This window comes from Globicephala melas, chromosome 2, assembly GCF_963455315.2.
Source record: "Globicephala melas chromosome 2, mGloMel1.2, whole genome shotgun sequence".
Classification (NCBI taxonomy): domain Eukaryota; kingdom Metazoa; phylum Chordata; class Mammalia; order Artiodactyla; family Delphinidae; genus Globicephala; species Globicephala melas.
The window spans coordinates 71,554,952-71,581,059 of record NC_083315.2 but is presented as its reverse complement, the minus strand read 5'-3'; the positions used below and the strand labels follow the sequence as shown (position 1 = coordinate 71,581,059).

The following is a 26,108-nucleotide window of genomic DNA, read 5'->3' as shown; positions in this document are numbered from 1 at the left end:
TAAAAATGTAACAGAAGACATTTGAGACTCCCTTTTGCAGAATTTAGTAGATTCTTAAGCAGATTTAGATCCAAATATTATTGAAATATGGATATATATTAAATGCATAAACATCATGGAATTTCCTTAATAAAAGTTTTTCTTAATATTTACAATTTTACTATCAATTATTTATAATTTTTTAGAACAATGATAAGAAACCTAGTATTGCAATTATACATTTAGGGTTGCCTGGATTCTTTTCCATCTTACTCTACAAGGACCTTCAATGTCTGCCCTTGAATGACTGTTCTTCTTCCAGTCTATCTTTTACCCTCCAACACTATTGAAGTATATCGTCCCCAAAGTTGTTCTCACGTACCAGAGATGGAATTTATAAAAAAAAAAAAAAAAAACTCACCATGTGGCAGGATTTCAAAATAGGAAGGTTTCCATAAAACTCTGTCCCTCCTCAGTTCATCTCATAACAAAAGCAACAATTGATGCTACGTTTATGAATAAGTCCCAGCGTATTAGGGAGATGGTGTCACACTTCCTCATTTTCTCCACTATATTAGTATGTAGTTTATCTTGGCATGTTATCCCTACTTCAGTTAAGGTTACCTCCTGCTTTCTCTTATCACAGACAAATGACTCTGGTCTGCTACTGTGTATCCTCACACTAGTTCCTCCTTCAGCGTCCTGCCCAGCTACTATTGCTCTTTCATTCTCCCTTATATCTTGTATATTGGGTGTTATCTTATCTGTTTCCTTCTCTTAAAGCCTGACTCATTTATCAAGCATAGGTGCAACCATCTGACCAATTCACTATGTCTTTTAGTGAAATTGTTCCTTACCATTTCAATGTTGAAATAAATTTTATATTATTACATTTATTTCTCCATTATAGTTGTGGTAGTATATTACTTTTTTAAAGTTATAACTATAGGTAGGTCTTATTATTTATGAATTTTATTTCGGGACCTATTTAAAAGAATTTTTAATTTTTTTTAATTTTTGGCGGTGTTGGGTCTTCGTTGCTGCGCGTGGGCTTTCTCTAGTTGCAGTGAGCGGGGGCTACTCTTCGTTGCGGTGCGCGGGCTTCTCATTGCGGTGGCTTCTCTTGTTGTGGAGCGTGGGCTCTAGGCGCGCGGGCTCAGTAGTTGTGGCTCGTGGGCTCTAGAGCGCAGGCTCATTAGTTGTGCCACAGGGGCTTAGTTGCTCCGCGGCATGTGGGATCCTCCCAGACCAGGGATCGAACCTGTGTCAAGGTATCTCTTTGCATGTGTTGATAAGCATTGGAAGAAGAAGATCTGGTAGGGAGAGGAAGAGAGGTTAGAACTAGAGATGACAGTTTATCAACCCTCTAAATTTAAGGATGTCTGAGCCAGGGACCAGGGATACTACTAGGATTTTCCATGACTTAGTACTACTTTCTCAGTAAACAGAGCTGTGACTCGGCCCTGGATGATTACATGTGACAGAAATTCCTCCAAGCTGACAATACAGAGGACACTTTCTGTGGTTTCAGAGTTGATACAGAGTGTCTTCTATTTTTATCTTCCTTAGATCATCTGAGTCAGTTTCTAGGAAGGTAGGCAGCTGGACACGCATTCTTTTTTTTTTTTTTTTCTGCAGTATGCAGGCCTCTCACTGTTGTGGCCTCTCCCGTTGCGGAGCACAGGCTCCGGACACGCAGGCTTAGCGGCCATGGCTCACGGCCCCAGCCACTCTGTGGCATGTGGGATCTTCCCGGACCGGGGCACAAACCCGTGTCCCCTGCATCAGCAGGTGGACTCTCAACCACTGCGCCAGTAGGGAAGCCCCTGGACATCCATTCTTTTGCCTCTCTCTTTCCCAGTATTCTCCCAACAGATCCAGATTTTGTGTGTGCAGGGCAAATTCCCAAACAACTGCATCCAAAGAGTTTCAGATCTCTTCCAAACCCAAATTAACAGATTTTTAGAGCACTTTAACTATTCTTCTATTATTTTTTCATTAAAATGCTATGCATAAGCAAAAGGAGGTGAGTCCTAAAGTGAGATATTTGCAAGTGGTGTGATGGTGGGCACACCAATGAATAGCTTTAAACCTTAGATTCCTCAGTGCTAAAATAGGAATATTAAAGCTTACCTTGCAAATAAGTTATGGGAAGCAACTTCTACAATGTCAGGGATGTAGTGGGTATCCAACAAATAGTAGATGTCATTACCAAAATGTTCTGTGACAGTACTTAATTTTCACTGAAAGATTTGTGGCACTAGATGAAAACAAATATTTGGTAAAACCATCTTAAAAACAGAAGAGTCCTGGGACTTCCCTGGCGGTCCAGTGGTTAAGCCGCCACACTTCCACTGCAGCTGAGACGGGTTCAATCCCTGGTCGGGGACCTAAGATCCCACATTGTCAAACCCAGTGGCTTTCAATTTTTTTTTTCTTATCATGACTCACAATAAATAATACACTTATATCATAATATATTTCATGCATGAAAACTAAAATAAATACTACATGGAACATTCCTACTCTTACTACATGTGAAGGATGCTGATGTTTTCTATTCTATGCATTCTTTTTAAAAAAATGTGTTTAGAAGGAAGTCTGCCTAATTCATTGACGTCAGAGGAAGTCAAGCAGCCACGGACAACTCAAAAGGAAGTTATTGCTCGCCAGAGGCTTAACATGAATGTAAACCCCAACCTTAGCTACATTCACTGGGTTTTACTACCAGAATAAAAGTTCTAAATCATACTTTACAACTGCTTGTCATATAACATTTGAGCAAGCTTGGAGGAGTCCCATTGACAGGGACTTGTCTCTGGCTGAGTCATTAAACATGGCATATGCCCCAACATCTCTATTTGCATCCACCAGGAGAGTGTTAGTGATTTTTCTGTTTTAAGCAGTGAAGGATTTGCCTTTGCATTCAAGGTGATTTCTGAGCCCTCTAATTGCCAATAGGTTTGGTGCGATAAGTACGCACTTAGTGAAGTCACATTATAAAATGAGTTGCTCAAATATTTAATCAGCTGTGCATAAAGCCCAGCCACATGGTTCCTTCTGTATAGCATTCTATCCACTATGGCGAGGAGTTGCTATGGGTTACAGCTCTCCTGTCAAACATGAAAAAGCTGGATTTGGGAGGTGAGTTCCAGCAATGGCTTCCTCTTATCTGAAGAAAGATTCGCAGGTAAGACTCTTAGGCCAAGAGTACAAAAGTCATGGATTCTTGTCACACATATCCTTAATAGTTTTCTGGGAATCATCAGTTTCTTCCTCAGCTTCATTCATTCAGAGGGAAGAGCATATATTCTGCACCAAGCATGTGCTGAGAGCTTGCATAAAGGTTAAAATAATTTCTCCAAGGATATCTAGTTAGCCAGTGAAAGAACTGAGATTCTAAGTCTGTCTTGCTTATTTTGAGTCCCCATTATGTGGCCAGGCATTGTTGGGGAACATGCAATATAAAAAGAACTTTTGAAGGACCTTGAAAGTCTAGTGGAGGAGGAGGTAGGTCCATAAACACACTGACATAGACTAAAAAAAGAGCTCTCATGAATGGAATGAGCAAAGTAGTGTGGGAGATCAAAAGGCTGAATGACTAATTCTGTCGTGAGTTTTTGTGCTCTCTCTCTTTCTCTTTCTCTCTTTCTCTCTCTATTTATATATAGGGATTCTGGGTGTCGTGGGAGGTTTGAGAAGCAAGATTAATAAAAATTACCAGCCAGGGCTTCCCTGGTGGTGCAGTGGTTAAGAGTCCGCCTGCCGATGCAGGGGACACGGGTTCGTGCCCCGGTCTGGGAAGATCCCACGTGCCGCGGAGCGGCTTGGGCCCATGAGCCATGGCCGCTGAGCCTGCGCGTCTGGAGCCTGTGCTCCTCAACGGGAGAGGCCCGCGTACCGCAAAAAAAAAAAAAAAAAAAGTGAAAAATTACAAGCCAGACTCCTATTGAATATGAACTTTATTTTTTAGTAATGAAATCCTAGTATTTCCGAGCCTTGCCTCATAAGAAGGGCCCTCCCAACTCAAACATTCTACGTATTAAATGTGACTCGAATAGATGGGTCACTGGGTTAAGGTTTATGAAACTTTTTTGCTATAAAGAGACTGGCTTGTCTTGCCCTTGGCTGGGCTCATTCTTTACCCTTAAAGGTTAAGAAGCTGGATGTCTTCCCCTTTTTAAGAGAATCAAATTCAGTTTTTTATTCACCCAGTGTTGCAATCCCTTGGACACTTTTAATACTTCATCAGACCTCACACCTACATCTCTTTCCCAAAAGTTTCAACAAAAGACTAATTGAATATCATGAATTCTGACTGAGTCTCATGCCCATCCCAGAGCCAAAGGTGGTGGCCAGGAGGTCTTGGATATGGGACAGGTGCTCCAACCCTGAATTTTGGAGGTAGGTCCCATTCCACTATACAGACTAATAAAGGGAGAAGAGAGGAAAGACCAAAAATACTGTCACTAGACATAGGGTGAATAGATGTTGGGCTACCCTAAAATAACTGCCATGAGTATAGAAGAACCTACCCAGGAATTGTAGAAATCTTGGGGAGGGCATTATATTTTTTAACAAAGCCTGGAATAGGAATTTGAGCTAAGTCTTACAGAGATCTTAAGAGGCAGGGGAGTATCATCTAATACGTAGTTTGCATCGGGGAAAAGAATGAGATAAGAGTAGATCTACCGTGAAGCTAATGAAGCTTAAACTTTCATATTTGACAGCAATCCTAAAAATGTTATATGACACTACCATTAATGAACCATGACGCTGAAACAAACTTTTCTAAGCCATCAGTAATAAAATATTTAAATCACCCATACTAAAGGAAAGATTATCTTTCTTTCCTCACTATAAAAAAATTACACTATTAAATTATTGTAATATAAAGAGGTGATCAAATAGTATGTAGGCTAAAACATGGGGAAAGTACTTTCAAGTGTGTCAGATGTTGATTAAATAAAATGTGCTGTTTACCTGGATTTTGTGATGTTTGTGGTATTTGTCAGGTCTTTCCAGTTTGTAATTTGTGATGACTTCTTTTCTCATTCTAATTAAATGTTCACATTAGTACTTATGTATTTGTAATTATTGTTCATTTTCCTAAAGAGAGCACCAAAATCGTGTAAGCTACAGATCCCACAGGACCTGAATCTATTCCTGGATTCTTCCTTCGGCAGGGCCCAGAGGGTGGCTCAGAGCTGCAAGCTCACTTCCAGGTGTCTCAGCAATTTCTGGCCAGACATCCTCACACCACAAACCCAAGGAGGAGAAAGTGTCTGTGGCCCTGCATTCCCAGCTTAATTCCCAAGGTCACTCTTCTTGGACAAGTGTAATTGCCCTCCCTCCCCTTGAACCAACCATCATATGGGGAAGGGATACGTTGACTGGTTTAAGCCAATCACAGCCCATTCCTGGGTTGGGGGTGAAGTCAATCCCACCCAAACCACACAAATAAGAATAGAGACAGAGGGGTAATTTTCCAAAGGAACTAGGTGTCCTGGTACCAGGGAGGAAGGGACTAAATGCTGGACAGAAAGCAATAAGTATCCCAGAGCTGGGACTTTCCGTGGGAGTGAAATTTAAGAGGGCATCAAAAATTCAGCAAGTTAAATAATATTTTAATGCACTATTTTTTTTTTTTTTTGCGGTAGGCGGGCCTCTCACTGTTGTGGCCTCTCCCGTTGCGGAGCACAGGCTCCGGACGTGCAGGCTCAGCGGCCATGGCTCACGGGCCCAGCCGCTCCGCAGCATGAGGGATCTTCCTGGACTGGGGCACGAACCCGTGTCCCTTACATTGGCAGGCGGACTCTCAACCACTGCACCACCAGGGAAGCCCTAATGCACTGTTTTTAAAAACTGAACTAGCAAACTGCAGCCTGAAAGCTGGTTGCCTTTTTCTAAAAAAATATGGAAGTCTTCACAAATTTGTGTGTCATCCTTGCACAGGGGCCAGGCTAACCTTCTCTGTATTGTTTCAATCTGAGTATACGTGCTGCCAAAGTGAGCACCTGGCTGCCTGTTTTTATTACAGTGGCTGGGCTACCTCCTTTGGGAGTTAGGCTCTGCCTCACGACTGCCTGCAAAATCGTTGATGTTCAAGAAGAAACTGTCTGGTCCCTGAGGCTTCTTGGAACCCAGGAATTGTGAGATGCTCTTTTCCTATGACAACTCTAAATTGGCCTCCTGATTCAGAGAGGTGTGGGAAAGCAGAGGATGCCCTATTTCCCTAACAATTAAGATCAAACTCCATATTAACAGCACAAGCCATTCACTAGATTTTGAAGAAAGAATGCTGGGGGGCCTTGGATTCAAGCTAAGCCTCTGCCTAATATCTCTAGCCCCTCACTCAGGCTCCTCCACCCCAAGCTGACGAGGGCAGGCTCAGCCAGCTTGCTGGCAATACGACATGAAATCTGCTGGGAACAAATGGAGGAAGAGGCAGACCCTATCCACTTTGCTGCCAGACCAAGGCAGGCCTTCCTATTCTGTGTGGGCATGTTATGGCTTCAGTTACTGAGCCAGGCTTTATCCTCTGTGACAACTCATAAAAAATCAACACAGTCTTCAATGCTGTCAGAAGCCTGTGCCTAGAAACAGCTAGTGTTGATGAAAGGGAGAAAGGCATCTTTCCTTCTAATCGCATGTGTGACTAGAAAGCCAGTATTTCATTAACAGGACCACAGGTAACCAGTAGAAGTGACTAGTAACCACAGGGAAGCCAAACATGTCACTTTAAATAACAATCTCTATTTACTTCTAAGAAACATTCCTGGAAACGTCAATAAGAGCCATTTGTCAGCTCTGTGACCCTGGTGAGTCAACTGGACACTTAACATTTGGGTGCTCGGTCTCTCCAGGTGTGAGGTGAGGGACAGGACTTGAGTGATCATCTCTGAGGTCCTTTCCAGCTCTGGCATGCTACAGTCCTACCAGATGGGGGGTCATTTCCCTTCCCTCCCTTCCCAAGCAGTGGTAGGCAGCCCCATAACAGCTGTGGCGCCAGAGGACTAGGGCAGGAAACATGGTCAGGGCATAAAACCTGTATATACTGGCAAGTAGGACTGATGTGCAAAATAAATTTGCACTGTCACCTACTATTAGAACTTAGTTTAAAATAATCTCAGGGGGACTTCTCTGGTGGCGCAGTGGATAATACTCCACGTTCCCAATGCAGGGGGCCCAGGTTCGATCCCTGGTCAGGGAACTAGATTCCACATGCATATGCCACAACTAAGAATTCACATGCCACAACTAAGGAACCCATGTGCTGCAACTAAGGAGCTGGTGAGTTGCAACTAAGACCCGGTGCAACCAAATAAATAAATAATAAAAAGTATAAAATAAAATAATCTCAGGAATGTATTACATTCCCAAATAATTTTTTCTCTACACACTTGTGATAGTTTGGGTCCTCTGAGAAGCAGATGCCAAGAGGGGAGGGAAACACCTGTGAGGGAAAAGGAGCAGGGGGAACTGGGGGAGGTGGAGAGAACCTCCAGGACCCAATGCAGGTCTGTCAGCTGGGAAGGGAGAGGGGGACACAGAAAGGCTGGGGAGGAAGGGTCTCAAACCTACAGCACCATTCTAAGAATGTTTCAGATAGACTGAAATCATTTTCTTAGGGCTGCCAGAACAAAACACCGTGGACTGGGTGGCTTAAAGAATGGAAATTTTCCCACAGTTCTGGAGGCTACAAGTCTGAGATCGAGGTGTTGGCAGGATTGGTTTTATTCCGAGGGCTTTCTTCTTGGCTTGTAGATGGCTGTCCTCTCCCTGTGTCTGCACTTCATCTTCCGTCTGTATAGTCCTGTACCCTAATCTCCTCTTCTGATAAGAACACCAGTCATATTGGGTTAGGGCCCACCATCATGATCTCATTTTAATTTAATTACCTCTTAACAAGTCACATTCTGAGGTACTGGGGTTAGGACTTCAACACATGAATTTGGGGGGACACAATTCACTCTGCAACAGACAGGTAGGGTGTCCTCAAGCCAAAGTTGCCCATTAGAGGAGCCATGCGTCTCACAGCCACGGGACTCCATGAATATCCCCGCCATGTTCTGTCCTTGGCTGGAAGCAGCCCACAGGAAGCTTGGCCTTGTGCAAACACCATGGTGGATTCAAAGAGGCTGCAGCTGGGGCCATCAGTTAAATATCTCCCTGCTGGCAGGAGATCTGTGGCGCATTTCCATGGTCACCACGACCTTCAATCTTCATTTACTAAATGGCTCAAGAAAAATAAATTGACCACCTATTAGGTACTAGGTGAGTGAGTCTCAACCCTGATTACATGCCAACAAAATTAGCAGTGGAGATTTTGTTTTCCAGTACATTTTTCTGGGCCCCATCTCTGCAGGGGGTCACTGAGCTTGAGAGCTGGTGTGCCAGGGGCTTGGGTGGGGAGGGTGGTGAATAGGACAGCCTTTGCCCACTAGGAGCTCCGGGCCAGTGGATGAAAGTGACATCTTTAAAAACTTCGTGCACAGAATAGCAGCCACATTACCATGCCCTGGTTAAATCAGTAACTAGAATCAGATAGATGCAAGAAAGACTTGTTATGACTTATCAATCAGTAACAAATATAAAGTCCCACGAGGATAAGTTCAGCCACTCACGCTCATCCTGCTTTCTCCCTCAGTTCTCCTTTGCCGGGAGCTTAATCTATACTTCTTCCAGCTGAAACCAGGAGAAATGACTCAACTCAGATTGCCGTGTGATTCCCTGCAAAGGCGAAACCCCAGTACCAACATGTTCATTCCTACAGTGCGTCCCCAGCTGCCCTCCAGCTTCATCTGGTAGCTACCACCTTGGCCGTGTTCACAAATCTCCAATGTCATGGAAGCACATTCCCCTCCTAGTTACAGCAAAGGGAAGAAAGGCTACAGGCTCTAGCCTCTGCCCTGACGTGGAACGTGAAGGAAACACCAGGCTTTTCAGTCCCGTTTTGCTTTTTACCAGGCAGACCCCTTGGAGCAAATTATTTGCTCTCTCAACATCTCAATTTCCTCACCTGTAATTTGGAAGTAATAGTAACTACCTTGCAAAGTTGTTGTTGTGAGGATTAAAGAGATCACACAGGTAGGAATGTCTCCTACCACAGTGAGTTCATAGTTGGTACTTTATGAATAATACTGAGCCCCCCACCTAAATCATCAGAAAATTATTTTCTCTAGAGTTAGAACAAAAATTCTCTTGTCAAAACCACTGGGGAAATCAGAAAACTCCAGTTTCCACTGTCCTTGAAATTCTCCCCTTTTTACCCCATTTATATAGCTGGGAGATTCCACAGCAGCCAAAACCTACTCTCCGGGAAGGTCCTAATGTTGATATTTTCAACCTCATGTGAATTTCTACTTCTCTGGACATTCCTTCCAGAAGCATGGCAATGATAACTATTCAGCCTCATCAGAGAAAAGAAAGGCTTTACCTCTTGGTAAAGAAAACCACATCAATAGCAAGGACCTTTCTGGTGGCCTCAGATCACACCAGATAGGTGTCCCCCTCATACAAGGGTGGCCGCAGCTGGAATGGCAGTAGAAATAGGAAGGGTCATCACCCCAGGGGACTGCAAACATTTCCAGTAGGAAACATCTCTCTTCTTTCAAACTAAATCTTACCCTAGATACTGATACTTGTGAAACAGAAATGTATCCTATTTCATTAATATAAAAAATTTCAGTGAAAATGTATAACCTTTGCTCATTATAACCCAAAAATGTATGAACAGGAGACTGTGTTGAAATTAGGACATTAGATGACAGTTACATTTTCTATCATCTTCAGTAACTTGTTGTTTGGGTTGCTCAGTATCAAGGAAACCCTGCTGCACACTGTTAATGGTCCCAGGCTCTTAACAGCTCTTCTGGCAATCTTGGGAGACCCTTTGAGAAAACTGTCCCTAAAGCTTGAAGACATAAATACCTATATAGCAAAAAGCACCCAGAAAGCACAATCATTGCTTAAATTATCTATAACATAATATTTTCCCATTGCCACATGTTTGCAATTCACTAGTTATCCCACAAGTGAGAATTACTCTGTAATGATGCATCTGAGCTCGGCCCAGCCTTGAATCCAGCACGGTCCATGGGGCTGTGCTAAGACACATACATAGCCTTGACTTTCACACAAGACCAGTGAGGAGTGGCTGGTCAATACACAATTCCAGGTCAGTACACATCGACAAGAGATTTAAATATATGCACAGCCGAGGGGACTTCCCTGGTGGAGCAGTGGTTAAGGATCCACCTGCCAATGCAGGAGACACGGGTTCAATCCCTGGTCTGGGAAGATCCCACATGCCGCAGAGCAACTAAGCCCATGCACCACAACTACTGAGCCTGCGCTCTAGAGTGCATGAGTTACAACTACTGAGCCTGCACACCACAGCTACTGAACCCCACGCGTCTAGAGCCCATGCTCTGCAACAAGAAAAGCCACCGCAATGGGAAGCCCGTGCACCACAGGGAAGAGTAGCCCCCCTGCTAGCAGCAACTAGAGAAAGTCCGTGCGCAGCAACAAAGACCCAACACAGCCAAAATATATATATATATATATACGCACAGCGGAGATGTTCCAACAAGATTTTTCCAAGGCCACAGAAGAAGTTAACATGGAACTATAAATTAATGCGCTCATAACTCCTATGGTTAAAATTACAATAAATCTGTTTGATTATCTTTTATTACTGTTTAAAGGCACTTTCATTTTTTAATGAAATTTGACTCAAGAGTTTGCAGAAGCATCTCTGCAGGACCCCAATCCCGGCCCAAGCTGAGCCCAATACAGTTGGAGGAACCAGGCCCAGAGAAGCGCAGGGTGTTGCCCGGCTCATACAGCCCATTAGTGGCACAACTACGATGAGAACCTGAAATTTCAGCCTCCTTGGCGGTCAGTGCTCTTAGCACGACACCAGAGTCCTGGGAGGCTCCCTGTGTCCCACAGTAAGGCCAGCGGTAGACAACAGCATATAGCCAAGCGTGAAATCCTTTCCCACAGGGGAGAGAAAATTCTCGAAATGACCAGTGGCTTTTATGACTCAGCCTGTGCTGTGGAGTATTGGAAAAAGCATCGTTTGTTTGGTTTGGTTTTTTTTTTTTTTTTTGCGGTACGCGGGCCTCTCACTGCTGTGGCCTCTCCCGTTGCGGAGCGCAGGCTCAGTGGCCGTGGCTGACGGGTACAGCCGCTCCGCGGCATGTGGGATCTTCCCGGACCGGGGCACGAACCCGTGTCCCCTGCATCGGCAGGCGGACTCTCAACCACTGCGCCACCAGAGAAGCCCTGGTTTAGTTTTTGAGAAAGAGAGGGAGCCAAGCTACATCACGCCAAGGTGTGGTCATGCTGGGTCTGCGCGGGGCCCCTCAGTAAATGTGGGGAGGGGATGCAACCACTGTGGACTGGAGCGGAAGGTGGGGGGTGGGGGCGGGCTTTGAGTTTGGGCCAACAGAAGGGCAAGCCCAGGAGGCCTGGGGCAGCAATCTCTCCATCTGCCAGACAGTTGCAACAGCTATTCTAAGCACTGGCCTGAGGCCAGCCTTGATTGATTTCAGCAATAAAATAACATGTTCCAAAGCTCATCTGTTTTGGACCATAAATGACAAAGAGAGCTATTACAGAATGTCACATTTGTCCCTCTGTTTGGGACACATCTCTGTATTAATACTTGTTTGGCCTCTACAAGTGATTCATGTGGGGCAGCAGAATGACTAAGTCACTGTCAGAATAATTTACTCACATCTCTCTCATCATTATTGTACGTTCTCTCCTGGAGCCAAACATTATTCATGTGTCTCTTTGACCACGTGAATATGAATGTCACCGATGGGCTCTGGTTTCTCTCGGCTGAGCTGAGACATGATAAACATGAGAATAAAATGCAAAGTGTTTCCAACAATGGTTATGAAGCCCTGTGGTTAAAGGGTCAACCTACATTTTCTAATCATGGAACAAAGGAACGATGACCAAACTTGGAATTAATAAAGAAATTCCACCTCTGTCCACACCTCAACTATTTCAAAGGCCTTTCTAGTGCTGCCTCAGCAAAGCCAATTTTCCCTCCTAGGCACAGGCATCTTCTCACTGCCCCAGGCTCAGGAAGCAACTGGGCATCTTCCACTTTGTTCAGACTCCCCTTCCTTCAGGCAAAAAGAACAGAAACCCTCTCCAACTAGCTCAACAAAAACCAGGGACTGTGTTGGAAGGAAACTGGAGTTCTCTCGGGAAGCTGAGCTCATGAGAAGACAGGGCATACCTGGGGGAGCAAGAGTTCCTTCTCTAAAGAGGTACATTTTCAACAATTTAAGGAGACATGTTGGTAGGAGGGTCACTGAGCTTGTGTTGGAAGGTTAGAGGAAAAAGTGTGATATCAAGAAAGAGTTTGACAAGAAGTACAACCCCACCTGGCACTGCATCATGGGGAGGTAGTTATGTGACACGTGAAATCAACACTTCATCTACTTCTACCTGTGCCATGTGGCCATTCTTCTGTTCAAATCTGGTTAAAAGCATGGACTGTGCCACACACCCAGTGATCCATCCAAACACAAGGACTGCAGCCTAAATTCCAAATACCAGAGACTGAAATCTTCAGCTTTGCCTAAGAGAACAGCTCGATCCTCGAACCTTTATTGTGGTTTGGTTTGGTTTTTTTTTTAATTTATTTGGCTGCATCGGGTCTTAGTTGCGGCACACGGGATCTTCGTTGAGGCATGTGGGATGTTTCGTTGTGGTGCACAGGCTTCTCTCTAGTTGTGGCGTGTGGGTTTTCTCTCTCTAGTTGTGGCGCGCAGCCTCCAGGGCATGTGGGCTCTGTAGTTTGCGGCACGTGGGCTCTCTAGTTGAGGTGCGTGGGCTCAGGAGTTATGGCGTGTGAACTTAGTTGCCCCATGGCATGTGGGACCTTAGTTCCCTGACCAACGATCGAACCTGTGTCCGCTGCATTGGAAGGCAGATTCTTTACCACTGGACCACCATGGAAGTCCCTATTGTGTTGCTTTGTACAGGGCATTCTCTGTACTAATTTGCTGTGGTTACAAAGCAATTAACAAAACAGCTTACATTTGTATTTATTTTCTATTCTATACTTTTCTGACACACGTTTTTTTTCTCTTCAAAACCCATTACTTAAAAGGAAAAGAAAATCTGTTGGAGAAGTTTGTGTTAAAAAAGACCAAAAAACAACACCAACAACAAAATACTGTCTAACAACTGACATGCCAATGGTCAAACCTGTGGCTTGTAGAGAAGGTGGTCAAACAGTGATATACAATGTACCTACGTCCACCCACCAGCACTTCAGGGCCTACCCTCAGTCAGGCCCCAAGCTCACCATCAGACACTCAGGGCCAGGCTTATTGATGTTTCAGTGCTCCCCAGGGTTAGAGTGTGGCTACACTCTGGTCCCCAGAAACCCCCAAACTGCCTAGAATCCAGTTAGCTTCTCTCTTTACTTTTCTCAATTGTTTCTTAATAGCTTGCCATGTCCTGCTCATTTTGAGGGGCAATTTTATGACTTCATGTACAAGTAGTCTTGCTCTATGACTGCCCCCAAAATGGAAGACCTAAGGCTGCTATAGGATGAAAAGGAAGCTTTCCATCATTAATGCAGCACACACCAGTGCTGTTGTGGTGTGTTCCCTCATGCTTGGAGGGATACCCCATGTGTACATTTGGATTTCAGGTTTTGTTTCTTCAAAAGATGGGTGCATTTTTCCAAGATACTACTAACAATATAAATGGAGAATGTTCATGAGTGGAGGAGAGTGGAGTAGTTGCCTAGATGTCTGATGGGCGAGGGATACGGGGGTAGTTTGAAAAGAAAGGGGACCTGGGAAGAGCAAGAAATTTGGCTTAAATGGTTGCCGCCACAAAGAAGATGGCTAGTGTCTAAGCACGACTTGCCATGTGAATAGGAAAGACGGACACATCTCACTTGAACTAACACCCCTGGAGCTCCAGGTGGTTTCCTTGAGGGGTAGGGGGCTTGTTAGGTACAACCACCATGTTGCTGGAGATGGTATTTCATCTCTTGCACAAGGGAATATTCTATTGAAGTAATGGCCCTGGAAGGACAACTGGTGGCCTTGACCCGCCAGCCATGGAGCTGTCAACCTTGGACCCACCCTCTTTGTCAGGTTTTCACAGGAGTGTTTGCCCCAACCCTGCTTAGAAATGGGGCACTGCGTCTGGCTTTGGCCAGCCTATCGTTTTTAAGAAAAGTAAACGAAAAAGAAAAGAAAAGGAGAACAAAGAAGCCAGGGAAAGAAGAGCGTAGATGAACTTCCTTTCAAGACTCCCTTTGTGACAGGCACATGCTTCCCATCGGGCACCTGAGAATCCACTACTATCCGGACAACATGGGAGTTGGTATTACTCTGCCCTTCAGACCAGAGAGGAAAGAGAGGCTCAAGGAGTCAAATGACTTGCCCAGGGACACACAGTTGACTAGTGGCAGTGCCAGGATTCCACCCTGAGGCTCTCTGACTTTAAAGCTCGTGAACACTCATCACTGTCCCCACCCCTGGGGATTATCTCATTTTTCTTGTCTGGCTGTCCAGGAGACCTTGCAATTCCCTCACGTCTCATTCTTTCCATTACCATCACCCTCACACGGCAACACAGATCAGACTCTGCCAGCCCATGGTCAGCAGTCACCCCCTGCCGATGGCTGCCCCACTATTGGTCCTTTAGGCCAGCACACCACCTGCGCAGCCCATCCATTCCACCCATAAGATGACCCAGGCCATCCCCATGACCTCCTGCTCCCATTCAATTTTGCTCTGGTCCCACCTCCACTGGACTCCCGATAGCCAAAGAAGACAGCTAAAGGGACAAGAAATACACAGTGAACAAAATTGTCAGCACCCCAGAAATCCGTGGGAACTAAGAGGCACGCCCATGGTGGGACAGCACCTACAGTGAGGAGAGGGCCTGGAGCCCAAGAAGTCTGTCTTCCCAGCTTCCTCTGCTGACTTCCTCCCACATGGCTGGGGCCCGCTCAGCCTGCGTGGGAGAGGACCCCCTGTCTATAGAGCCTGGCCCTGGCGCCCCTTAGAGGCCACAGAGCACAACTCCTATTCAGTCCAGGAAATCACTTTGCCATATCATCTGTAAGGGGTTCTTCAGCCTTGTTGATCTGATAGCTCCAGTGACAGGGAGCTTACTACCTCTTTCCACTGCCAGACAACTCTCACCATCAGAAAGACCACACCAACGTTCTCACTCATCTGTAGTCCTGAACTTCTTACCTAGATTTATGAAAATGACTCTTCATTTTCCCATAGGTCTTCTCCTTTAGAAGCTAAGCATTCCAGGGACCTTCAGTATCCCCTCGTAGGGTGTTTTCAGGGCCCCAGGACATCCCAGTGTCTGTTCTGGGATATCCTGCAGTGTATCGAAGTCCCTTTTAACTTTCAGCACCCAAAACTGAACCCTGTGTCCAGACGTTGTTTGCCCTGCAAACGAAGGATGGAATATTTTTCATCCAAACACCATACTCCTATTTTTTAAAAAAATATATTATCGATTATTTTCTGGTTATTGGATACAAATACTTCCAACAAGATTCCAAGGCTTGTATTCAGTCTTCTGGTATCCGGAACATACTGCTGGCTCTCACAGAGCCACTCATCAATCAGTGCAAAACTTTACATTTCCATCCATGACATTCCACCTTGTTGACGTCAGGCTGCTGTTCCACCTTGCCGAGATTATTTTGGGTCCTAATTCGACCGTTAAACTCACTATCATTGATCTTTATATAAACCTCAAATTTGGTAAGACACACTGTGTGTACCCGAGTCATTGATATGAACATTGAACATGACTGTTCAAGATCAAAGCTCTACAGAGTGTATTTAGAAACCTTCTTCCAGTCTGTCACTCATTCTTCAATCAATAATGCCTTAGGTTCCATCTTTCAAAAAAGTCACAGATTAACTGTCTCATAACTCAGTCAGCATTTCTTCATCTTGTCCATTTAATGCCTCCTTACAATCCAGATATACCATACCTGTTGCACACCCCCAATCTGACTGGCCAGTAGTTCTTTTGAAAGGAGAAATGATCACTGGGCATGATTTACAGCGAGCCACTGCTGTCTCTTGGTGAATTTCTACCAAGAATTCACAGAACATTCATTTAACAATTACCTAGAGACTTTCTAGATTCCACCTTCTTTCCTTTTTTGACAATTAGGGCACTGTTTTCTTACCTTCAGTCTTTTAGTACTTTCCTGTTTTCCATAATTCCTCAGAGATGACTGACAGGCATTCTAGTCCATTTACCCACAATTTGCCTGAAGGAGGATATGAACTTATTCAAAACAGTTAGGTTTTTTTTTTTTTCCCCATTCCTTCCCCTATCTTGGGCTTCCATTTCCTGGTCTCCATGTTTTTCACTGTGTTGATCATTAACCTTGATACAATGGCAAAGTTAAAAAACAGTTGCATTTTCTCTTTGTCATCTGTAAACATGACATCATCTACCCCAAACAATAGGCTCATGCCTTCGTAGTTCTTCCTGCTCTGAACCAAATAAAAACAGTCATTGTTCTAGTTCTTCAAGCCAAAGTTCACCCTGCACTTTATTCATCCTGTCTCTATCTTTACAAATTTATTCATTCATTCATCCATCGGATGAACTTTTATTAGGAAATCTATATCTTGCCCCCAAGTAAGATAGTTAAAGTAATTACATCCTAGTGACACATTCTCCTTTTGCCAAATTTTGGTATTTGCATTATTTGCTTCTACACACTTTCTCAGCACCCAGAATATCACATGTCACTCCTATGGATATAAATAGGGGGAAGAAAGGTTGCTGGAGAAAAAAAGAAGTATAGTCCATATGGCAGGGCAGGAGCAAAGGTATTTACAATGCCTCCTGGGGAGAGATTAAGAATGACAAGGAAAGTAAACCCTAGCATTTAAACCACATTCCCCCATTCGTGAGAAGGAAGAGAGTTAAAGCAGGCATTGAAGTGGATTTCTTCTGGTGGATGGCAAGAATCTCCAGTTTCAAGTCATAAAATCAGACAAGAAAAACATGCATGTAAAGTAAATGCATACACAAGCTTCTCACTGAAACTGCAATAGAGGTAGATTCTGAAACATTTCTAAGGAATTATTACTTAATATGTACAAAAATATTACCGATGGTTTAGTAATAATATTAGTTCTTGTTATTTTGGTTAGTTAACCATAAAAATTAAGATAAGGGTGTCATATAGATCTGTGACCTCAGTGTCTCCAATTCTACGTTTCACTTAAGGCCTTAAGTTATTTAACAGCAAAACTGTCCCATCCTATCCCATCCCAGGGGTTTCAGGCCCTAGTCCTTGGGTGTAAGGAGTCACTGATGCATCGAAGCCATGTGGGCACGGGAGTTGGAGGAAACGATGAGAGCCCAGTGAATGAAGAAGCTTCTCGTGGCAGCAGCATTCAAAATGGACCTTCACGGGTGAGCGGGAGATGAAGGGCTGATCTGGGCAGAGGCCCTGGCCGGTGCTAAGGCACGTAGGGTAACCCACATGGCACGGAAACGCCAAGAGCTGACCCAAGGAAGGAGCAGCCCGAGGGAAGGCCAGGCAGTGGAACTGGGTCCGTCTCTGAAGCCCCTCAAATGTCCCAGAAGGGAGCCTAGAATTTCTCCTGAAAGGAGAAGGGAACTAACTTGATTTGTGAACCTTCTGGGTAGTACGTCTTGAGCTGACTTGTGATTTCAAAAGACAAGGTAGGAGACAGTTTGCAACATGAGTTTTCTGGCGAGTGGCTCTGGAAGGCTCCATGTTCTGCTTTGCTTCTGCTATACCTTTTTTGTATGTTATCTTTAAGATAACATCAGCAGTCTTGTTAGGCTAGGCCATAAAACGGGAATTTATTCAGTTCTATCTCTGAAAAGCTGTGAATCACTCTTTCTGGCTGCAGTTTCTCTGTCTGTTAAATCAGGCCACAATACCTCCCCAGCTACCTCCTGGCCGAGAAGAGCTACCTTATTTTTGACATCTTACTGTGTGCAGGCAGGGGGCACAGACAGTATCTCATTTAACCCTCATATCAACCTTACCAGGGACGAACAATTAATATCCCCACTCTACAGATAAGGAAACTGAGGCTCAGGAAGGGCATGTGACATCCCTTAGGTCTTACAGGTGTAAGTGGCACAAGCGGGATATTCCTTTGCTGAATTTCCCAGTAAGTCGAGGGGTGATGGTTGTGAGGCTCCCCACCCCCACTGGATTCTAGGTGTTACTATGGTTGTAGGAAGCAGTGGGAAGACCCTTTCATTCTCCCCCAGAAGCTTTCACCTTCTGCACAGTGTGCTACCTTTCTGTCTCCTGTCAAGCCGGTGCTGTCAGTTCGTGTTTAGAATACGTACGGGGTTACTGATTTTAATCGTAGCCCCACCCCAGGCCTCTCCAGAATTCAACAGTTTGGGAAACGTAATTCAGCCCTCACCTCCAGCAATACTGTGACCCCATTTGCCTTTTTGCCACTTACTCATCACACCAGTGATTCAGAAACGTGCTGTTCTTATGGTAATTCATGCTTGTGCTGTCCTGTACAGGCGTTGGCTGTGACTTCCTGTTAGTGCACGGCTTTTATTTTTGCCTGAACTGGGATCAAATGACTTTGCTTATAGCAAAAGTGGAACCGAAAGTCCCTGGAAACCCTGGGGCAGAATTGGTCAGATGGTTTTGGATTTATGATGTTTTCCTTTGATGGAAAATAAGGTAACGTAATAATATAATTAAGAGGTGGCTGCGGCGTGATGGGAAGAATATAAAAGCTGAAGTCAGGAGACCAAGTCTCCTCCTCTCTTTCTACTGAATGTGAAGTTGTTTTTGTTAATTAAGAAACAGTCACACTATACGTATAACTGAATCTCTTTGCTGTACACCTGAAACTAACACAAAATCGTAAATCAACTATACTCCAATCAAATTTTTAAAAATAAATAAATAAAATAAAATGTAAAAAAAATTAGATATAGTTCACACACCATGAAATTCACCCTTTATGGATGGTTTTTAATACATCCAACCAACAGCCCTCTCTAATTCCAGACCATTTTCTCATCCCCAAAAGTAACTGCACACCCATTAGTAGTCACTCCCCATGCCCTTTACTGTGTCCTGACAACACCTAGACTTGCTCGCACCTCTCACCTTCTCTCTCTGGCCCTCTGCCCCCGAATCCCGCCCCGTCATCACCAGCCAGGTCACCAGGGATGAAGTCCCTCTGGCTGAGCACAGGGCCAGGATCACTGTCATTTCACTAACCGTAAGGATGGCTCTGCTGTCCAGCACAATGTCATCCCTGACGGGAGAGAACCTCCACCTCCTTGCTACAACTGGTATCCAGGTGAACACACAGAGAAGCAGTCAGAGTGGGATGGGAAGCCCAGAGCATGAGCTGGCCCTGAGTACTGGCATGGTTCTCTGCCACCCAACCACACTCAAGAGATGGACTCTCCAGCATCCGTCAAGTCAGCCTCAGGGAATATAAACACGGCGGTGCCCCTTGCCTAGGGCAGAAGTATCACTCGTGGGACTCACCCACATTTCCTGCCTCCTGTGTTGCTCCTATTGAAGGGAACACTTATTCCCCAGCCCAAGTTTTCATCCATAGGAGGAAATTCATGCTCTAGGCCAGAGAAGGTGCAATGTGCAAGAAACACCTCTCTCTGACCCCTCCTTCTCTCCTCCCCAGGGGGAGGAGAGACTCAGCACCACCTTTTTTAAAAATGTGTATATGATATGATATGATGTGATGTGGTGTGATATGATACGATAGGGTGTGATGTGATATGGTGTAATATAATCTATGTAGTATATACTTATGTCTTTGTTTTTGTCTGTTCCTCCACTAGAACATAGTATCCAAGAGAGCGGAGAGATGGTCTCACCTCCAGTGCCTAGAACTGTGCCTAAACAAATTAGATGCTGTATGAATGTGTTGAATAAACAGAGGAGAGAGAGTCAGGAAAACAGAAAAGTGGCATGAGGTCAAAGGCCAAAATGGAACACAGAAGAGTTTGTCACTAATATGAGAAGCTCTGAATACTGAGACTCATATTTCTTTAAAAATTATATTTTTATCACGTTTTAAGATGTTCTACTTCAGGACACTTAGCACAATAGGACCATCGTTTGGTGAGCCCAGCCCTGCAGCCAGAGTTGGCTGCTTCAGCCTCCTGGCTGCTCTTCTGTTCTCAGGACTCTGCTCTCAGCCCTGCCCACCCATGCTCAGCTGGATGAAAGGGGCCTCAGAGACCCCTCCTCTCTGGCAGCTGGGCCAGCGTGCGGGCTCAGAGCAGGCATCCTGGCTTTTCTTCCCGGGCACTACTGGTTCTCTCTAATAGGAATTGCCAGCCAGTCATTCCCCCCAGGGCAGCCCTCTATACAAGGTACTGAAGGCCCACCAGAAACACAGTGATGCGGAGAACATTATAGTTACTGCAGCATTGTACTGTATGTCGTTATAAACTGCTTGATGTAGGATGTGGAGCCCCAAGAGGTGTGCTCTGGTAACAACAGGCAGTAAATACCTCGGCTGCCTTAGAGTTTTGCTTTGCTGAGAGGGGTCTACAAATTTGGATGCACATCCGAGTTGCCCAGACCAGAGAGGAGAGGCTCTTGGTGGTGACCGACCTGCCTCATTGCTCTTGCCCGAGGCAGGCTGTTCCTCCAAATAAGTGTTCAACAACATTTGAAGGTATCTAGACTGTTATCCTGCCCACGGTATCCATGGTATTCATGCACCTCTGTCCACTCCTGCCCCCTCCCTCATACTGTACCCTGAAATGCACCATTCCTCCTAATCTATCTTAACTTCCAATCTTACCCCCAACCCCATAGTGGTCTCAAGCACTAAGAGCTACCACTGGGTAAGACTGACACTTGTCTTAGCTAAATTTCCTCTGAAAGAGTCCAATCTACATCTAATACTATCCAAGGGCATCCCAGGCTCAGCCTCAAATTTCATGTCAATGGCTCCTAATGGAGTGATTGCACATTTCACACCAAGTCTTTGACCCAGAGGAACCTTTGTCTCTTGGCATCTGCAGCAACCTATCTCCAAATGTAGAAGGAGAAAGCAAAGGCCACGTGGAAGCTAGGTCAGCATCCCTCAGTGGTGTTGATTCAGCATAGGATTTGGGTCAATGATATTTTGCCATGGTCCACATTGGGGTAGAGCCTTTCATTAGCCATGAAGCTCTAGGCAAGCTTGATTTTCTTGACCTCTCTAAATGAATGCATTTCCCCTTATCCCTGGTAAAGAGAATGGAAAAACACTTTTAGAAGTCAGTCCAACAATTTTAGCCTTAACAGGTTGGGTAACCTACTTGGCCCTAGGTTTCACTGTCCACCAGTTGACCAAGGGCATCTGGATGGCTGGTCTGCAGCCACCGTGAGTTTGTTTATAGACCAGGATTTTCAGGATAGAGGCTCTTTACCTTCTTCCCTTACCTAAACAGCAGAACAATAACCAGAGAATGTTTAACAATCAAAGAATGAGGGTAAGCAAATTTGATTTTAAGACCATGACGTCCAACAGGGTAAAGCATCAGTTTGGTCTTGCAGGTTTGAGCTACAGGCTTCACATAGGTTTGAGCCTACAGAGTTCAAACCTATGTGAACCCTTACACCATGATGTGTCAGATTGTAAACTCCTTGACATCAGCCCTACAGACATGCAAGGAGAGTCAGTTAGACTAGGAAGTGTATTTGCCCCTCAGGCAAATATGCAAAAAAATCTGCTCCTGAAGATGTGAGTGTGGCAAACATTGCTTTGTGATATTAGTCTTACGGCAGGCAGCAGCATTCACTATGGCCTCTCCTTAACAAAACCACACGGACTATTATGAGTAACTTTTAACAAAGTAAATTCAAGTCCACAAATATTTCATCACCTAAAAATGTAACTTCCGTCTTGCCGGTAACAACGTTGCTAACATTTTCCAGGATCTCTTGGTTATGAGGTTATTTTTTCCTTGAAGTTTCAGGTCAAACAGTCTTCCTGATTCCCATTCCCCTGAGTAGAACTGACCACTTTGTTCTGCATGGTACCCTGTACATGCCTTTACTGAAATGAACATTACTGATGTACCCAGTTTTGCCCATATCTCTCTTGTAGGAATTCTTTCTCTTTCTCTCTGTCTAGGATAGAGAGGAACCTCTTTCTCCATGCAATCTCATTTCTACCAAATATATGTTTGCTGAATTAGTAAACAAAGTTTCTTGGAATGGTGCAGAATGTATGGTTTCTGCAGTCACCTTAATTTTTTGCATTATCCAAACTGCAACCAATAATGAAGTTTGAAAAGAGTTCAAGTATAGAAAATAATAACTTCCCATTTCCTACAGCCCCCAAATTTTCTTCCAACTGCCCTTTTCCTTCAAAGAGGTTTTTTAGATCCTTTTAAGATTTTGTATTATATAAAGCTGCAAATTATACAGTGACGGCTATAGTGAACAATGCAAGAAGAGGCTCTATTTTTGTCCAGGCTCTGACACTAAACACCTGGGTCACACTAGGAAGGTCACTTCCTCGCCTGTTGAGTACAACTAGGGGTGGCAAATGGGTTTCATTTTAAGGGTCAACTCTAATCAGTTGGTAGCGATCACGTAAAATATCATGTTGGAGGATTCTGAACTCCTAATTGAGTTCCGCAGGAAAGAATTTCAGGATTGATTAGTGATATCTGCCGTGTGTTGCTGGTGGAAAATAGGCTAGATATTTACCATCCTCATATAAATGATCTCAAGCATCTCTTCTCTCAAGCTCTAAACTTCTGATTTATTTTTTAGTAATTCATAGACTACCCAGCATCTTTTAACATTAATAATACACATGTTACATACAGCCTGGATGCATTCAGTGTTTACTAGATCCTGGTACTGTGCAAGGCACTTTGTCTAGATTATGTCATTTTATTCCCACAACAATGTGATGGGGCCCATGCTATTATTATTCACATTATGCAGGATGAGGAAACTGAGACCCAAAGAAGTTGAGTGGCTTGCAAGATCCCAGGGCTATAATAGTGAAATCAAGATTCACACTCCGAGAGTCTCTCTCCAGAAACTGGGTTCTTAATCACTAAGTCAAGGGGGCCTTTCCAATTTAGCTTCTTTCTCAACAAAAGACTAAGATAAAGACTGCAATAAGAAAAAAATAAGCCCGTTCAGAGATTAGGAAACTGCTTGTATTCTACTGAGAGGCAATGATTTGCAACCTTAAGTAACACAAGGCTGTACAAATATTGACTGTTCCTGAATCCCTGATATTACAGGCCAGCTGTTTGAAATGCATGAGTCCCTGGGAAAATTCAGACACATAATCATTTTGCAGTAGTACTAGTGAGTGACAGAAGTGGTGATATTTTAGGTAAAATGAAACAGGAAATCATTCCTTATCTCCCTTTCACATGTGGAGAGAAGGGTTAAGAACTTCACTTGGCCCCTTGATGCTATTAGGCAATTCTTTTAGCAACTTCCTTGACACACCATCCTCAGCCCCTCTCTGTTCCACACTCCCTGACTCTCAGCAGATGATCCCCGCTGTAATTTGCTCACTTTGTTCCTAGTCCTTTAGGCCAAGTAGATTCGCCCATGCATTACGACCCTGTCAGTCAGTCCATCAAGGCAAGCCTCACCTGCTAGCATCTTCTCTCAGCTCAGCTCAGAAGAGGCTTCACACCATTTAGCACAATGAATTACCAGAGATGGCTATAAAGGACCAGTTTCCCCAAATTCAACTGACCAATAGGTGGGACAGGGGACCCGGTCACATTTCCTTTCATGGAAACCTGAGAAGCACACTCTCTCAACCTGCCAAGGTTAGAAAAAGGCATTCCCACTGGTGCCCAGCATGTGGAAGGAGGTGCATATTGCTTCCCACAGAAAGATGCTATCTTTTGTTGTATTTTGTATGTCAGTTTTCTTCTATCTTTATGCATCAATACCGCATTCACTCCTCTCTATCCAAGACTAAACTTTGTGTCCCCTATGCTCTGGATCTCATCCTTTAAAAGAACTTACCTCTCTCCTGAATTGGGGGGTTTTAATTAATTTCCAATTATTCATTAACTACACTAATGGATTCTCCATTTAAGAAATTAAGAGGAGGCTTCCGGGAAGATGGCAGAAGAGTAAGACGCAGAGATCACCTTCCTCCCCACAGATACCCCAGAAATACATCTACACGTGGAACAACTCCTACAGAACACCTACTGAACGCTGGCAGAAGACCTCAGACCTCTCAAAAGGCAAGAAACCCCCCACGTACCTGGGTAGGGCAAAAGAAAAAAGAAACAACAGAGACAAAAGAATAGGGCTTGGACCCGCACCAGTGGGAGGGAGCTGTGCAGGAGGAAAGGTTTCCACACAATAGAAAGCCCCTTCGCGGGCGTAGACTGCGGGTGGCGGAGGGGGGAAGCTTCAGAGCTGCAGAGGAGAGCACAGCAACAGGGGTGCGGAGAGCAAAGCGGAGAGATTCCCGCACAGAGGATCAGGGCCAACCGGCACTCACCAGTCCGAGAGGCTTGTCGGCTCACCCGCCGGGGCGGGCGGGGCCTGGAGTTGAGCCTCGGGCTTCGGTCGGAGCGCAGGGAGAGGACTGGGGTTGGCGGCGTGAACACAGGCTGCAGGGGGTTAGTGTGCCACGGCTAGCCGGGAGGGAGTCCGGGGAAAAGTCTGGACCTGCCGAAGAGGCAAGAGACTTTTTCTTCCTTCTTTGTCTCCTGGTGCATGAGGAGAGGGGATTAAGAACGCTGCTTAAAGGAGCTCCAGAGACCGGTGCGAGCCGCGGCTAAAAGCGCGGACCACAGAGACGGGCATGAGACGCTAAGGCTGCTGCTGCCGCCACCAATAAGCCTGTGTGCCAGCACAGGTCACTCTCCATACCTCCCTTCTGGGGAGCCTGTGCAGCCCGGCACTGCCAGGGTCCCAGGATCCAGGGACAACTCCCCGGGAGAACGCAAGGCACGCCTCAGGCTGGTGCAACGTTATGCCAGCCTCTGCCGCCGCAGGCTCGCCACGCACTATGTGCCCCTCCCTCTCCCCGGCCTGAGTGAGCCAGAGCCCCCGAATGAGCGGCTCCTTTAACCCCGTCCTGTCTGAGCAAAGAACAGACGCCCTCCGGCAACCTACACGCACAGGCGGGGCCAAATCCAAAGCTGAGCCCCTGGGAGCTGTGAGAACAAAGAAGAGAAAGGGAAATCTCTCCCAGCAGCCTCAGGAGCAGTGGATTAAAGCTCCACAATCAACTTGATGTACCCTGAATCTGTGGAATACATGAATAGACAACGAATCATCCTAAATTAAGGAGCCATGTGGATGAAAGGCTCTTGGTGCTGCAGCCAGGAGTCAGTGCTGTGCCTCTGAGGTGGGAGAGCCAACTTCAGGACACTGGTCCACAAGAGACCTCCCAGCTCCACATAATATCAAACGGCGAAAATCTCCCAAAGATCTCAACACCAGCACCCAGCTTCCCTCAACGACCAGCAAGCTACAGTGCTGGACACCCTATGCCAAAAAACTAGCAAGACAGGAACACAGCCCAACCCTTTAGCAGAGAGGCTACCCAAAATCATAACAAGTCCACAGACACCCCAAAACACACCACCAGACGTGGACCTGCCCACCAGAAAGACAAGATCCAGCCTCATCCACCAGAACACAGGCACTAGTCCCCTCCACCAGGAAGCCTACACAACCCACTGAACCAACCTTAGCCACTGGGGACAGACACAAAAAACAACAGGAACTACAGACCTTCAGCCTGCAAAAAGGAGACCCCAAACACAGTAAGATAAGCAAAATGAGAAGACAGAAAAACACACAGCAGATGAAGGAGCAAGATAAAAACCCACCAGACCTAACAAATGAAGAGGAAATAGGCAGTCTACCCAAAAAGGAATTCAGAATAATGATAGTAAAGATGATCCAAAATCTTGGAAATAGAATAGACAAAATGCAAGAAACATTTAACAAGGACCTAGAAGAACTAAAGATGAAACAAACAATGATGAACAACACAATAAATGAAATGAAAAATACTCTAGATGGGATCAATAGCAGAATAACTGAGGCAGAAGAACGGATAAGTGACCTG

General features: G+C 45.0%; 1 non-coding gene across 1 annotated transcript; it reads right to left on the bottom strand.

Moving 5' to 3' along the window:
* Nucleotides 1-5,889: 5,889 nt before the first annotated feature.
* Nucleotides 5,890-5,996, bottom strand: LOC115864877 (U6 spliceosomal RNA). Its single transcript, XR_004044173.1, has one exon. It is a non-coding gene; the product is annotated as a U6 spliceosomal RNA (small nuclear RNA).
* Between the last annotated feature and the right edge of the window lie 20,112 nt (nucleotides 5,997-26,108).